This window comes from Oncorhynchus mykiss, chromosome 10, assembly GCF_013265735.2.
Source record: "Oncorhynchus mykiss isolate Arlee chromosome 10, USDA_OmykA_1.1, whole genome shotgun sequence".
Lineage (NCBI taxonomy): Eukaryota > Metazoa > Chordata > Actinopteri > Salmoniformes > Salmonidae > Oncorhynchus > Oncorhynchus mykiss.
The window spans coordinates 9,115,568-9,132,675 of NC_048574.1; the positions used below are offsets into that span (position 1 = coordinate 9,115,568).

Sequence of the window (17,108 nt, forward strand, 5' to 3'; positions counted from 1 at the left end):
GGAAGGTAGTACTATATAGAGGTGAGGAAGGTAGTACTATATAGAGGTGAGGAAGGTAGTACTATATAGAGGTGAGGAAGGTAGTACTATATAGAGGTGTGGAAGGTAGTATATATAGAGGTGAGGAAGGTAGTACTATATAGAGGTGAGGAAGGTAGTATATATAGAGGTGAGGAAGGTAGTATATATAGAGGTGAGGAAGGTAGTACTATATAGAGGTGAGGAAGGTAGTACTATATAGAGGTGAGGAAGGTAGTACTATATAGAGGTGAGGAAGGTAGTACTATATAGAGGTGAGGAAGGTAGTACTATATAGAGGTGAGGAAGGTAGTACTATATAGAGGTGAGGAAGGTAGTGCTATATAGAGGTGAAGAAGGTAGTACTATATAGAGGTGAGGAAGGTAGTACTATATAGAGGTGAGGAAGGTAGTACTATATAGAGGTGAGGAAGGTAGTACTGTATAGAGTTGAGGAAGGTAGTACTGTATAGAGTTGAGGAAGGTAGTACTATATAGAGGTGTGGAAGGTAGTACTATATAGAGGTGAGGAAGGTAGTACTATATAGAGGTGTGGAAGGTAGTACTATATAGAGGTGTGGAAGGTAGTACTATATAGAGGTGTGGAAGGTAGTACTATATAGAGGTGAGGAAGGTAGTACTATATAGAGGTGAGGAAGGTAGTACTATATAGAGGTGTGGAAGGTAGTACTATATAGAGGTGTGGAAGGTAGTACTATATAGAGGTGAGGAAGGTAGTACTATATAGAGGTGAGGAAGGTAGTACTATATAGAGGTGAGGAAGGTAGTACTATATAGAGGTGAGGAAGGTAGTACTATATAGAGGTGAGGAAGGTAGTACTATATAGAGGTGTGGAAGGTAGTACTATATAGAGGTGAGGAAGGTAGTACTATATAGAGGTGTGGAAGGTAGTACTATATAGAGGTGTGGAAGGTAGTACTATATAGAGGTGAGGAAGGTAGTATATATAGAGGTGAGGAAGGTAGTACTATATAGAGGTGAGGAAGGTAGTACTATATAGAGGTGAGGAAGGTAGTACTATATAGAGGTGTGGAAGGTAGTACTATATAGAGGTGTGGAAGGTAGTACTATATAGAGGTGAGGAAGGTAGTATATATAGAGGTGAGGAAGGTAGTACTATATAGAGGTGAGGAAGGTAGTACTATATAGAGGTGAGGAAGGTAGTACTATATAGAGGTGTGGAAGGTAGTACTATATAGAGGTGTGGAAGGTAGTACTATATAGAGGTGAGGAAGGTAGTGCTATATAGAGGTGTGGAAGGTAGTACTATATAGAGGTGAGGAAGGTAGTACTATATAGAGGTGAGGAAGGTAGTACTATATAGAGGTGTGGAAGGTAGTACTATATAGAGGTGTGGAAGGTAGTACTATATAGAGGTGAGGAAGGTAGTACTATATAGAGGTGAGGAAGGTAGTACTATATAGAGGTGAGGAAGGTAGTACTATATAGAGGTGAGGAAGGTAGTACTATATAGAGGTGAGGAAGGTAGTACTATATAGAGGTGAGGAAGGTAGTACTATATAGAGGTGAGGAAGGTAGTACTATATAGAGGTGTGGAAGGTAGTACTATATAGAGGTGTGGAAGGTAGTACTATATAGAGGTGAGGAAGGTAGTATATATAGAGGTGAGGAAGGTAGTACTATATAGAGGTGAGGAAGGTAGTACTATATAGAGGTGAGGAAGGTAGTACTATATAGAGGTGTGGAAGGTAGTACTATATAGAGGTGTGGAAGGTAGTACTATATAGAGGTGAGGAAGGTAGTATATATAGAGGTGAGGAAGGTAGTACTATATAGAGGTGAGGAAGGTAGTACTATATAGAGGTGAGGAAGGTAGTACTATATAGAGGTGTGGAAGGTAGTACTATATAGAGGTGTGGAAGGTAGTACTATATAGAGGTGAGGAAGGTAGTGCTATATAGAGGTGTGGAAGGTAGTACTATATAGAGGTGAGGAAGGTAGTACTATATAGAGGTGAGGAAGGTAGTACTATATAGAGGTGAGGAAGGTAGTATATATAGAGGTGAGGAAGGTAGTACTATATAGAGGTGAGGAAGGTAGTACTATATAGAGGTGAGGAAGGTAGTACTATATAGAGGTGAGGAAGGTAGTACTATATAGAGGTGAGGAAGGTAGTACTATATAGAGGTGAGGAAGGTAGTACTATATAGAGGTGAGGAAGGTAGTACTATATAGAGGTGAGGAAGGTAGTACTATATAGAGGTGAGGAAGGTAGTACTATATAGAAGTGAGGAAGGTAGTACTATATAGAGGTGAGGAAGGTAGTACTATATAGAGGTGAGGAAGGTAGTACTATATATAGGTGAGGAAGGTAGTACTATATAGAGGTGAGGAAGGTAGTACCATATAGAGGTGTGGAAGGTAGTATTATATAGAGGTGAGGAAGGTAGTACTATATAGAGGTGAGGAAGGTAGTACTATATAGAGGTGAGGAAGGTAGTACTATATAGAGGTGAGGAAGCTAGTACTATATAGAGGTGAGGAAGGTAGTACTATATAGAGGTGAGGAAGGTAGTATATATAGAGGTGAGGAAGGTAGTACTATATAGAGGTGAGGAAGGTAGTACTATATAGAGGTGAGGAAGGTAGTATATATAGAGGTGAGGAAGGTAGTACTATATAGAGGTGAGGAAGGTAGTACTATATAGAGGTGAGGAAGGTAGTACTATATAGAGGTGAGGAAGGTAGTACTATATAGAGGTGAGGAAGGTAGTACTATATAGAGGTGAGGAAGGTAGTACTATATAGAGGTGAGGAAGGTAGTACTATATAGAGGTGTGGAAGGTAGTACTATATAGAGGTGTGGAAGGTAGTACTATATAGAGGTGAGGAAGGTAGTGTCATTGCTGACTACTGTATAGAGGTGAGGAAGGTAGTACTATATAGAGGTGAGGAAGGTAGTACTATATAGAGGTGAGGAAGGTAGTACTATATAGAGGTGAGGAAAGTAGTACTATATAGAGTTGAGGAAGGTAGTACTATATAGAGGTGAGGAAGGTAGTACTATATAGAGGTTTGGAAGGTAGTACTATATAGAGGTGAGGAAGGTAGTACTATATAGAGGTGAGGAAGGTAGTACTATATAGAGGTGAGGAAGGTAGTACTATATAGAGGTGAGGAAGGTAGTACTATATAGAGTTGTGGAAGATAGTACTATATAGAGGTGAGGAAGGTAGTGCTATATAGAGGTGTGGAAGGTAGTACTATATAGAGGTGTGGAAGGTAGTACTATATAGAGGTGAGGAAGGTAGTATATATAGAGGTGAGGAAGGTAGTACTATATAGAGGTGAGGAAGGTAGTACTATATAGAGGTGAGGAAGGTAGTACTATATAGAGGTGTGGAAGGTAGTACTATATAGAGGTGTGGAAGGTAGTACTATATAGAGGTGAGGAAGGTAGTATATATAGAGGTGAGGAAGGTAGTACTATATAGAGGTGAGGAAGGTAGTACTATATAGAGGTGAGGAAGCTAGTACTATATAGAGGTGTGGAAGGTAGTACTATATAGAGGTGTGGAAGGTAGTACTATATAGAGGTGAGGAAGGTAGTGCTATATAGAGGTGTGGAAGGTAGTACTATATAGAGGTGAGGAAGGTAGTACTATATAGAGGTGAGGAAGGTAGTACTATATAGAGGTGAGGAAGGTAGTATATATAGAGGTGAGGAAGGTAGTACTATATAGAGGTGAGGAAGGTAGTACTATATAGAGGTGAGGAAGGTAGTACTATATAGAGGTGAGGAAGGTAGTACTATATAGAGGTGAGGAAGGTAGTACTATATAGAGGTGAGGAAGGTAGTACTATATAGAGGTGAGGAAGGTAGTACTATATAGAGGTGAGGAAGGTAGTACTATATAGAGGTGAGGAAGGTAGTACTATATAGAAGTGAGGAAGGTAGTACTATATAGAGGTGAGGAAGGTAGTACTATATAGAGGTGAGGAAGGTAGTACTATATAGAGGTGAGGAAGGTAGTACTATATAGAGGTGAGGAAGGTAGTACCATATAGAGGTGTGGAAGGTAGTATTATATAGAGGTGAGGAAGGTAGTACTATATAGAGGTGAGGAAGGTAGTACTATATAGAGGTGAGGAAGGTAGTACTATATAGAGGTGAGGAAGGTAGTACTATATAGAGGTGAGGAAGGTAGTACTATATAGAGGTGAGGAAGGTAGTATATATAGAGGTGAGGAAGGTAGTACTATATAGAGGTGAGGAAGGTAGTACTATATAGAGGTGAGGAAGGTAGTATATATAGAGGTGAGGAAGGTAGTACTATATAGAGGTGAGGAAGGTAGTACTATATAGAGGTGAGGAAGGTAGTACTATATAGAGGTGAGGAAGGTAGTACTATATAGAGGTGAGGAAGGTAGTACTATATAGAGGTGAGGAAGGTAGTACTATATAGAGGTGAGGAAGGTAGTGCTATATAGAGGTGTGGAAGGTAGTACTATATAGAGGTGTGGAAGGTAGTACTATATAGAGGTGAGGAAGGTAGTGTCATTGCTGACTACTGTATAGAGGTGAGGAAGGTAGTACTATATAGAGGTGAGGAAGGTAGTACTATATAGAGGTGAGGAAGGTAGTACTATATAGAGGTGAGGAAAGTAGTACTATATAGAGTTGAGGAAGGTAGTACTATATAGAGGTGAGGAAGGTAGTACTATATAGAGGTTTGGAAGGTAGTACTATATAGAGGTGAGGAAGGTAGTACTATATAGAGGTGAGGAAGGTAGTACTATATAGAGGTGAGGAAGGTAGTACTATATAGAGGTGAGGAAGGTAGTACTATATAGAGTTGTGGAAGGTAGTACTATATAGAGGTGAGGAAGGTAGTGCTATATAGAAGTGTGGAAGGTAGTACTATATAGAGGTGAGGAAGGTAGTACTATATAGAGGTGAGGAAGGTAGTACTATATAGAGGTGAGGAAGGTAGTATATATAGAGGTGAGGAAGGTAGTACTATATAGAGGTGAGGAAGGTAGTACTATATAGAGGTGAGGAAGGTAGTACTATATAGAGGTGAGGAAGGTAGTACTATATAGAGGTGAGGAAGGTAGTACTATATAGAGGTGAGGAAGGTAGTACTATATAGAGGTGAGGAAGGTAGTACTATATAGAGGTGAGGAAGGTAGTACTATATAGAAGTGAGGAAGGTAGTACTATATAGAGGTGAGGAAGGTAGTACTATATAGAGGTGAGGAAGGTAGTACTATATAGAGGTGAGGAAGGTAGTACTATATAGAGGTGAGGAAGGTAGTACCATATAGAGGTGTGGAAGGTAGTATTATATAGAGGTGAGGAAGGTAGTACTATATAGAGGTGAGGAAGGTAGTACTATATAGAGGTGAGGAAGGTAGTACTATATAGAGGTGAGGAAGGTAGTATATATAGAGGTGAGGAAGGTAGTACTATATAGAGGTGAGGAAGGTAGTACTATATAGAGGTGAGGAAGGTAGTATATATAGAGGTGAGGAAGGTAGTACTATATAGAGGTGAGGAAGGTAGTACTATATAGAGGTGAGGAAGGTAGTACTATATAGAGGTGAGGAAGGTAGTACTATATAGAGGTGAGGAAGGTAGTACTATATAGAGGTGAGGAAGGTAGTACTATATAGAGGTGAGGAAGGTAGTACTATATAGAGGTGTGGAAGGTAGTACTATATAGAGGTGTGGAAGGTAGTACTATATAGAGGTGAGGAAGGTAGTGTCATTGCTGACTACTGTATAGAGGTGAGGAAGGTAGTACTATATAGAGGTGAGGAAGGTAGTACTATATAGAGGTGAGGAAGGTAGTACTATATAGAGGTGAGGAAAGTAGTACTATATAGAGTTGAGGAAGGTAGTACTATATAGAGGTGAGGAAGGTAGTACTATATAGAGGTTTGGAAGGTAGTACTATATAGAGGTGAGGAAGGTAGTACTATATAGAGGTGAGGAAGGTAGTACTATATAGAGGTGAGGAAGGTAGTACTATATAGAGGTGAGGAAGGTAGTACTATATAGAGGTGTGGAAGATAGTACTATATAGAGGTGAGGAAGGTAGTACTATATAGAGGTGAGGAAGGTAGTACTATATAGAGGTGAGGAAGGTAGTACTATATAGAGGTGAGGAAGGTAGTACTATATAGAGGTGAGGAAGGTAGTGTCATTGCTGACTACTGTATAGAGGTGAGGAAGGTAGTACTATATAGAGGTGAGGAAGGTAGTACTATATAGAGGTGAGGAAGGTAGTATGATATAGAGGTGAGGAAGGTAGTACTATATAGAGGTGTGGAAGGTAGTATGATATAGAGGTGAGGAAGGTAGTACTATATAGAGGTGTGGAAGGTAGTACTATATAGAGGTGAGGAAGGTAGTACTATATAGAGGTGTGGAAGGTAGTACTATATAGAGGTGAGGAAGGTAGTACTATATAGAGGTGAGGAAGGTAGTACTATATAGAGGTGAGGAATGTAGTACTATATAGAGGTGAGGAAGGTAGTACTATATAGAGGTGTGGAAGGTAGTACTATATAGAGGTGAGGAAGGTAGTACTATATAGAGGTGAGGAAGGTAGTACTATATAGAGGTGAGGAAGGTAGTACTATATAGAGGTGAGGAAGGTAGTACTATATATATTTTTATTTCACCTTTATTTAACCAGGTAGGCAAGTTGAGAACAAGTTCTCATTTACAATTGCGACCTGGCCAAGATAAAGCAAAGCAGGTCGACACATACAACAACACAGAGTTACACATGGAGTAAAACAAACATACAGTCAATAATACAGTATTAACAAGTCTATATACGATGTGAGCAAATGAGGTGAGATAAGGGAGGTAAAGGCAAAAAAAAGGCCATGGTGGCAAAGTAAATATAATATAGCAAGTAAAACACTGGAATGGTAGATTTGCAATGGAAGAATGTGCAAAGTAGAAATAAAAATAATGGGGTGCAAAGGAGCAAAATAAATAAATAAATAAAGTACAGTAGGGAAAGAGGTAGTTGTTTGGGCTAAATTATAGGTGGGCTATGTACAGGTGCAGTAATCTGTGAGCTGCTCTGACAGTTGGTGCTTAACGCTAGTGAGGGAGATAAGTGTTTCCAGTTTCAGAGATTTTTGTAGTTCGTTCCAGTCATTGGCAGCAGAGAACTGGAAGGAGAGGCGGCCAAAGAAAGAATTGGTTTTGGGGGTGACTAGAGAGATATACTTGCTGGAGCGCGTGCTACAGGTGGGAGATGCTATGGTGACCAGCAAGCTGGGATAAGGGGGGACTTTACCTAGCAGGGTCTTGTAGATGACATGGAGCCAGTGGGTTTGGCGACGAGTATGAAGCGAGGGCCAGCCAACGAGAGCGTACATGTCGCAATGGTGGGTAGTATATGGGGCTTTGGTGACAAAACGGATTGCACTGTGATAGACTGCATCCAATTTGTTGAGTAGGGTATTGGAGGCTATTTTGTAAATGACATCGCCAAAGTCGAGGATTGGTAGGATGGTCAGTTTTACAAGGGTATGTTTGGCAGCATGAGTGAAGGATGCTTTGTTGCGAAATAGGAAGCCAATTCTAGATTTGACTTTGGATTGGAGATGTTTGATATGGGTCTGGAAGGAGAGTTTACAGTCTAACCAGAAACCTAAGTATTTGTAGTTGTCCACAAATTCTAAGTCAGAACCGTCCAGAGTAGTGATGCTGGACAGGCGGGCAGGTGCGGGCAGCGATCGGTTGAAGAGCATGCATTTAGTTTTACTTGTATTTAAGAGCAATTGGAGGCCACGGAAGGAGAGTTGTATGGCATTGAAGCTCGCCTGGAGGGTTGTTAACACAGTGTCCAAAGAAGGGCCAGAAGTATACAGAATGGTGTCGTCTGCTTAGAGGTGGATCAGAGACTCACCAGCAGCAAGAGCGACCTCATTGATGTATACAGAGAAGAGAGTCGGTCCAAGAATTGAACCCTGTGGCACCCCCATAGAGACTGCCAGAGGTCCGGACAGCAGACCCTCCGATTTGACACACTGAACTCTATCAGAGAAGTAGTTGGTGAACCAGGCGAGGCAATCATTTGAGAAACCAAGGCTGTTGAGTCTGATAAGAATGTGGTGATTGACAGAGTCGAAAGCCTTGGCCAGATCAATGAATACGGCTGCACAGTATTGTCTCTTATCGATGGCGGTTAAGATATCGTTTAGGACCTTGAGCGTGACTGAGGTGCACCCGTGACCAGCTCTGAAACCAGATTGCATAGCAGAGAAGGTACGGTGGGATTCGAAATGGTCGGTAATCTGTTTGTTGACTTGGCTTTCGAAGACCTTAGAAAGGCATGGTAGGATAGATATAGGTCTGTAGCAGTTTGGGTCAAAAGTGTCCCCCCCTTTGAAGAGGGGGATGACCGCAGCTGCTTTCCAATCTTTGGGAATCTCAGACGACACGAAAGAGAGGTTGAACAGGCTAGTAATAGGGGTGGCAACAATTTCGGCAGATAATTTAGAAAGAAAGGGTCCAGATTGCCTAGCCCGGCTGATTTGTAGGGGTCCAGATTTTGCAGCTCTTTCAGAACATCAGCTGAACGGATTTGGGAGAAGGAGAAATGGGGAAGGCTTGGGCGAGTTGCTGTGGGGGGTGCAGTGCTGTTGACCGGGGTAGGAGAGGTGTGGAAGGTAGTACTATATAGAGGTGTGGAAGGTAGTACTATATCGAGGTGAGGAAGGTAGTACTATATAGAGGTGAGGAAGGTAGTGTCATTTCTGTGTAGTATATAGCGGTGTGGAAGTTGGTACTATATAGAGGTGAGGAAGGTAGTACTATATAGAGGTGAGGAAGGTAGTACTATATAGAGGTGAGGAAGGTAGTACTATATAGAGGTGAGGAAGGTAGTACTATATAGAGGTGAGGAAGGTAGTACTATATAGAGGTGAGGAAGGTAGTACTATATAGAGGTGAGGAAGGTAGTACTATATAGAGGTGTGGAAGATAGTACTATATAGAGGTGAGGAAGGTAGTACTATATAGAGGTGTGGAAGGTAGTGTCATTTCTGTGTAGTATATAGAGGTGTGGAAGTTAGTACTATATAGAGGTGAGGAAGGTAGTACTATATAGAGGTGAGGAAGGTAGTGTCATTTCTGTGTAGTATATAGAGGTGTGGAAGTTAGTACTATATAGAGGTGAGGAAGGTAGTACTATATAGAGGTGAGGAAGGTAGTGTCATTGCTGTGTAGTATATAGAGGTGTGGAAGGTAGTACTATATAGAGGTGAGGAAGGTAGTACTATATAGAGGTGAGGAAGGTAGTACTATATAGAGGTGAGGAAGGTAGTATGATATAGAGGTGAGGAAGGTAGTATATATAGAGGTGAGGAAGGTAGTATGATATAGAGGTGAGGAAGGTAGTACTATATAGAGGTGAGGAAGGTAGTACTATATAGAGGTGAGGAAGGTAGTGTCATTGCTGACTACTGTATAGAGGTGAGGAAGGTAGTACTATATAGAGGTGAGGAAGGTAGTACTATATAGAGGTGAGGAAGGTAGTGTCATTGCTGACTACTGTATAGAGGTGTCTCCCTGCGATACAGAGCTGATATACAGTATGGCTCTATGCATAGACCTTGTCCTTATCATTGATTCCTTGTTGAACATGGCAATGGTTTATAGTAAAGGTGCCCTGTACAGTCTGAGCAGAAAAATACACCTTTCTTGCCTGCATCAACATAAATGCATTAAATTGTGTCACATTGGTGCTTGTTATTGATAAGGTTTCGTGACTTCTTTGTCCCTGGTTTTATCTGTGCATGAATCAGCTGCAGGCAGCCCAATGTCACCATAGTCTATGGCCTCTATAGTAGAGTGTGTGGCCTCCATAGTAAAGTATATGGCCTCCATAGTAAAGTATATGGCCTCCATAGTAAAGTATATGGCCTCCATAGTAGAGTGTATGGCCTCCATAGTAGAGTGTGTGGACTCCATAGTAGAGTGTGTGGCCTCCATAGTAGAGTGTGTGGACTCCATAGTAGAGTGTGTGGACTCCATAGTAGAGTGTGTGGCCTCCATAGTAAAGTATATGGCCTCCATAGTAAAGTATATGGCCTCCATAGTAAAGTGTATGGCCTCCATAGTAAAGTATATGGCCTCCATAGTAAAGTATATGGCCTCCATAGTAAAGTATATGGCCTCCATAGTAAAGTATATGGCCTCCATAGTAAAGTATATGGCCTCCATAGTAAAGTATATGGCCTCCATAGTAAAGTATATGGCCTCCATAGTAAAGTGTATGGCCTCCATAGTAAAGTATATGGCCTCCATAGTAAAGTGTATGGCCTCCATAGTAAAGTATATGGCCTCCATAGTAAAGTATATGGCCTCCATAGTAAAGTATATGGCCTCCATAGTAAAGTGTATGGCCTCCATAGTAAAGTATATGGCCTCCATAGTAAAGTATATGGCCTCCATAGTAAAGTATATGGCCTCCATAGTAGAGTATATGGCCTCCATAGTAAAGTATATGGCCTCCATAGTAAAGTATAGGTTGACGGACAAGGAAGTAGATTGTAGATTGAAGGAGATGGAGGTAGATTGAAGGCGATGGAGGTAGATTGGAGGAGATGGAGGTAGATTGAAGGAGATGGAGGTAGATTGGAGGTAGATTGAAGGCGATGGAGGTAGATTGGAGGTAGATTGAAGGAGATGGAGGTAGATTGGAGGTAGATTAAAGGCGATGGAGGTAGATTGAAGGAGATGGAGGTAGATTGAAGGCAATGGAGGTAGATTGAAGGCGATGGAGGTAGTTTGGAGGAGATGGAGGTAGAGGTAGATTGAAGGAGATGGAGGTAGATTGAAGGAGATGGAGGTAGATTGGAGGAGATGGAGGTAGATTGAAGGAGATGGAGGTAGATTGGAGGAGATGGAGGTAGATTGAAAGCGATGGAGGTAGATTGAAGGAGATGGAGGTAGATTGAAGGAGATGGAGGTAGATTGAAGGAGATGGAGGTAGATTGAAGGAGATGGAGGTAGATTGAAGGAGATGGAGGTAGATTGGAGGAGATGGAGGTAGATTGGAGGAGATGGAGGTAGATTGAAGGAGATGGAGGTAGATTGGAGGTAGATTGAAGGAGATGGAGGTAGATTGGAGGAGATGGAGGTAGATTGAAGGAGATGGAGGTAGATTGAAGGCGATGGAGGTAGATTGAAGGCATGGAGGTAGATTGAAGGAGATGGAGGTAGAGGTAGATTGAAGGAGATGGAGGTAGATTGAAGGCGATGAAGGTAGATTGAAGGCGATGGAGGTAGTTTGGAGGAGATGGAGGTAGAGGTAGATTGAAGGAGATGGAGGTAGATTGAAGGAGATGGAGGTAGATTGGAGGAGATGGAGGTAGATTGAAGGAGATGGAGGTAGATTGGAGGAGATGGAGGTAGATTGAAAGCGATGGAGGTAGATTGAAGGAGATGGAGGTAGATTGAAGGAGATGGAGGTAGATTGAAGGAGATGGAGGTAGATTGGGGGAGATGGAGGTAGATTGGAGGAGATGGAGGTCGATTGAAGGAGATGGAGGTAGATTGGAGGTAGATTGAAGGAGATGGAGGTAGATTGGAGGAGATGGAGGTAGATTGAAGGAGATGGAGGTAGATTGAAGGCGATGGAGGTAGATTGAAGGCATGGAGGTAGATTGAAGGAGATGGAGGTAGAGGTAGATTGAAGGAGATGGAGGTAGATTGAAGGAGATGGAGGTAGATTGAAGGACATGGAGGTAGATTGAAGGCGATGGAGGTAGATTGAAGGTAGATTGAAGGAGATGGAGGTAGATTGGAGGTAGATTGAAGGCGATGGAGGTAGATTGGAGGAGATGGAGGTAGATTGAAGGAGATGGAGGTAGATTGAAGATGATGGAGGTAGATTGAAGGCATGGAGGTAGATTGAAGGCGATGGAGGTAGATTGAAGGCGATGGAGGTAGAGGTAGATTGAAGGCATGGAGGTAGATTGAAGGAGATGGAGTTAGATTGAAGGCGATGGAGGTAGATTGAAAGCGATGGAGGTAGATTGAAGGAGATGGAGGTAGAGGTAGATTGAAGGAGATGGAGGTAGATTGAAGGCGATGGAGGTAGATTGAAGGAGATGGAGGTAGATTGGAGGTAGATTGAAGGAGATGGAGGTAGATTGAAGGAGATGGAGGTAGAGGTAGATTGAAAGCGATGGAGGTAGATTGAAGGAGATGGAGGTAGATTGAAGGCGATGGAGGTAGTTTGGAGGAGATGGAGGTAGAGGTAGATTGAAGGAGATGGAGGTAGATTGAAGGAGATGGAGGTAGATTGAAGGCGATGGAGGTAGATTGAAGGAGATGGAGGTAGATTGGAGGTAGATTGAAGGAGATGGAGGTAGATTGAAGGAGATGGAGGTAGAGGTAGATTGAAGGAGATGGAGGTAGATTGAAGGAGATGGAGGTAGATTGAAGGAGATGGAGGTAGATTGAAGGCGATGGAGGTAGATTGAAGGTAGATTGAAGGAGATGGAGGTAGATTGGAGGTAGATTGAAGGCGATGGAGGTAGATTGGAGGAGATGGAGGTAGATTGAAGGAGATGGAGGTAGATTGAAGATGATGGAGGTAGATTGAAGGCATGGAGGTAGATTGAAGGCGATGGAGGTAGATTGAAGGCGATGGAGGTAGAGGTAGATTGAAGGCATGGAGGTAGATTGAAGGAGATGGAGTTAGATTGAAGGCGATGGAGGTAGATTGAAAGCGATGGAGGTAGATTGAAGGAGATGGAGGTAGAGGTAGATTGGCAGATAGAGAGAGTAAGTGGCTGTAGTGAAAAGGGCCGCTCCGTCTCTGCCAATAGAGCGAGGCTGACAGTGGTGTGGTGTGGGAGCACAGCTACTCCCAGCCTGCCTTCCTCCATACCTCAAGCTGAGCAGCTCAGACTGGAGTGATACTGAGAGGTCCATCCTGCTCCATTTATTCTCCTCAGCCTACTGTCTGCCTCGGTCCATGCTCCAGCTCAGTGGGGGGGGGGGGGGGGGGGGGGCTGAATGGAAAGCCTGATGCCTCCATGGTTTCATTTTTCTCCCCAATTGGTAGTTACAGTCTTGTCCCGTCGCTGCATCTCCCATACGGACTCGGGAGAGGCGAAGGTCGAGAGCCGCGTGTCCTCTGAAGCACGACCGTTCCAAGCAGCGCTGCTTCTTGACACAAGCGGAGGAGACGCTGTACACCTTGCGACCGTGTTAGCGTGCATGCGCCCGGCCTACCACAAGGAGTCGCTAGAGCACAATGGGACAAGGACATCCCGGCCGGTCAAACCCTCCCCTAACCCGGACGATGCTGGGCACCGCCACATGGGTTTCCTGGTCTCAGGCCGGCAGCTACACAACCCGGGATTGAACCAGGATCTGTAGTGACGCAGCTAGCACTGTGATGCGCCACTCGGGAGGTCACAGCCATCGATTTTCTGTGGATGAAGAGGAGTCATTAACACTGATATTGCAGAAGTCTGCTTCTTCTTCTATGTGTGTGTGTGTGCGTGTGAGTGTGCGTGTGTGTGCCTGTGTGTGTGCGTGTGTGTGCGTGTGTGTGTGTTTGCGTGTGTGTGTTTGCGTGTGTGCGTGCATGTGTGTGTGTGTGCCTGTGTGCGTGCATGTGTGTGTGTGCCTGTGTGTGTGTGTGTGTGTGTGTGGTGCGTGTGGCCTTTATGCTTAACATGCATACTCCTGTGCCTGCACATGCCAATATCAGAGTGTGTGCTGGTGTGTATCCATGTGGACTAGGGTACAAGGGACTGGGAAGAATATTAAAAAAAACCCTCGGTTCCTCCCTACGTAGCCGTTAGTGGAGTAGATTTAATTTGTGCCCTCTGTTACTAAACCCATGCAACACATGTAGATGGCCTTACTGCTCCGATTATTACCATAGAGAGCATTGATCTGGCTGACTTGTATTAGTGAGGTTGTTGTGTGTTTCAACGCGAGGACATCCCTGTCCCTAACCTAATAGCTCATTTTCAGATAATTTTTTTATTCTGATATATCTGAAATGAATGTTCCCCTCTCTGTGGAAAAGGTCATTGGTAGCAGTAATTGCAGTTCTGAGGTGAAGATGGGATAAAAAAAATGAAGTTTCAGATATGAATCCAAGGTCTCTTCCTAGCGAGAAATGTAAGAGGTGATTAACTCAAGAAGAATAGTCATCTTTGCTCATGTCACTTTGTCTCTGACTTCATAGCAAGATGTTATTTTGAGTCCAATTCAGCCGTGTGTCTTTTTTTAAATCCCGATTTCCAGCATCTCTTGTACCAGGCAGGTATGGAGACCAACTCATGGCTGTTTAGAGAGCTTTCACCTGAGCATTGGTGCGAAGTGGTTTACCTAAAGGCCATTGTGATTAAGTAATGATAAGTGATAGGCTGATTAAACCATTCTCCTGAGCTGTGGGCAAGCTGGTTAACCACTGTCGCCAAACCAGCCCAACCCAGCCCAGCCCAGCCCAGCCCAAACCAACCCAGCCCAACCCAGCCCAAACCAGCCCAGCCCAGCCCAGCCCAGCCCAAACCAACCCAGCCCAACCCAACCCAAACCAACCCAGCCCAACCCAGCCCAACCCAGCCCAACCCAAACCAGCCCAACCCAGCCCAGCCCAAACCAGTCCAGCCCAAACCAACCCAGCCCAACCCAACCCAAACCAGCCTAGCCTAAACCAGCCCAACCCAGCCTAAACCAGCCTAGCCTAAACCAGCCCAACCCAGCCAAACCCAGCCCATACCCACCCAGCCCAACCAAGCACAAACCAACCCAGACCAACCCAGCCCAAACCAGCCCAATCCAGCCCAACCCAGCCCAAACCAGCCAAACACAGCCCAAACCAGCTCAACCCAAACCAGCTCATACCAGCCCAATCCAGCCCAACCCAGCCCAGCCCATACCAGCCCAACCCAGTTTTACCCAACCCAGCCCAAACCACCAATCAATGAAATGTATTCATGAAGCCCTTCTTACATCAGCTGATGTCACAAAGTGCTGTACAGAAACTCAGCCTAAAACCCCAAACAGCAAGCAATGCAGGTGTAGAAGCACGTTGTCTAGGAAAAACTCCCTAGAAAGGCCAGAACCTAGGATGAAACCTAGAGAGGAACCAGGCTATGAGGGGTGGCCAGTCCTCTTCTGGCTGTGCCGGGTGGAGATTATAACAGAACATGGCCAAGATGTTCAAATGTTCATAGATGACCAGCAGGGTCAAATAATAATAATCACAGCGGTTGTCGAGGGTCAGCACTTCAGGAATAAATGTCAGTTGGCTTTTCATTCAGAGTATCTCTACCGCTACTGTTGTCTCTAGAGCGTTGAAAACAGCAGGTCTGGGACAGGAAGCACGTCCGGTGAACAGGTCAGGGTTCCATAGCCGCAGGCAGAACAGTTGAAACTGGAGCAGCAGCATGGCCAGTTGGACTGGGGACAGCAAGGAGTCATCAGGCCAGGTAGTCCTGAGGCATGGTCCTAGGTCCTCCGAGAGAGAGAAAGAACGAAAGAAAGAGAGAATGAAAGAGAGAAAAAGAGGGAAAGAGAGAGAGAATTAGAGAGAGAGAACTTAAAATTCATATAGGACACCGGATAAGACAGGATAAATACTCCAGATATAACAGACTGACCCTAGCCCCCGACACAAACTACTGCAGCATAAATACTGGAGGCTGAGACAGGAGGAGTCGGGAGATACTGTGGCCCCGTCCGACGATACCCCCGGACAGGGCCAAACAGGCAGGATATAACCCCACCCACTTTGCCAAAGCACAGCCCCCACACCACTAGAGGGATATCTTCAACCACCAACTTACCATCCTGAGACAAGGCAGAGTATAGCCCACAAAGATCTCCGCCACGACACAACCCAAGGGGGGTGCCAACCCGGACAGGAAGATCACGTCAGTGACAAAACCCACTCAAAAGATGCACCCCTCCTAGGGACGGCATTGGAAGCGCACCAGGAAGCCAGTGACTCAGCCCCTGTAATAGGGATAAAAATAATCCCATTTGTCAGAGGACAAACCATCCACGGAGACAAACTGATATTTTTCCGACAGATAAGATCTAAACCAGGCCAGAACTTGTCCGTGTAGACCAATTTGGGTTTCCAATCTCTCCAAAAGAATGTGGTGATCGATGGTATCAAAAGTAGCACTAAGGTCTAGGAGCACGAGGACGGATGCAGAGCTTCAGCCATTAAAAGGTAATTTACCACCTTCACGAGTGCAGTCTCATTGCTATGATGGGGTCTAAAACCAGACTGAAGCATTTTGTATACATTGTTTGTCTTCAGGAAGGCAGTGAGTTACAGCTTTTTCAAAAATGTTTGAGAGGAATGGAAGATTCGATATAGGCGGATAGTTTTTTATATGTTCTGGGTCAAGGTTGGCTTTTTCAAGAGAGGCTTTATTACTGCCACTTTTAGTGAGTTTGGTACACATCCGGTGGATAGAGAGCCGTTTATTATGTTCAACATAGGAGGGCCAAGCACAGGAAGCATCTCTTTCAGTAGTTTAGTTGGAATAGGGTTCAGTATACAGCTTGAAGGTTTAGAGGCCATGATTATTTTCATCAATGTGTCAAGAGATGTAGTACTAAAACACTTGAGTGCCTCCCTTGATCCTAGCTCCTGGCAGAGTTGTGCAGACTCAGGACAACTAAGCTTTGGAGGAATACGCAAATTTAAAGAGGAGTCCATAATTTGCTTTCTAATGATCATGATCTTTTCATCAAAGAAGTTCATGAATTTATCACTGCTAAAGTGAAAGTCATCCTCTCTTGGGGAACGCTGCTGCTGTTTTTTAGTTAGCTTTGCGACAGTATCAAAATACATTTTGGATTGATCTTATTTTCCTTAATTAAGTTGGAAAAATAGGATGATGGAGCAGCAGTGAGGGGTCTTCGATACTGCAGGTTACTGTCTTTCCAAGCTAGTCAGAAGACTTCCAGTTTGGTGGAGCAGCAGTAAGGGCTCTTCGATACTGCACGGTACTGTCTTTCCAAGCTAGTTGGAAGACTTCCAGTTTGGTGGAGCAGCAGTAAGGGCTCTTCGATACTGCACGA

General features: G+C 43.9%; 1 protein-coding gene and 1 long non-coding RNA gene across 2 annotated transcripts in view; both read left to right on the plus strand.

Moving 5' to 3' along the window:
- LOC110534851 (teneurin-2) overlaps window positions 1–17,108 on the plus strand; it is a 146,961-nt gene that overhangs the window by 68,330 nt on the left and 61,523 nt on the right. The gene's annotated exons all lie outside the window — the stretch shown is intronic.
- Window positions 6,561–9,312, plus strand: LOC118966704. The gene is made up of 3 exons (XR_005053568.1): window positions 6,561–6,605; window positions 9,094–9,240; window positions 9,279–9,312. It is a non-coding gene; the product is annotated as an uncharacterized LOC118966704 (long non-coding RNA).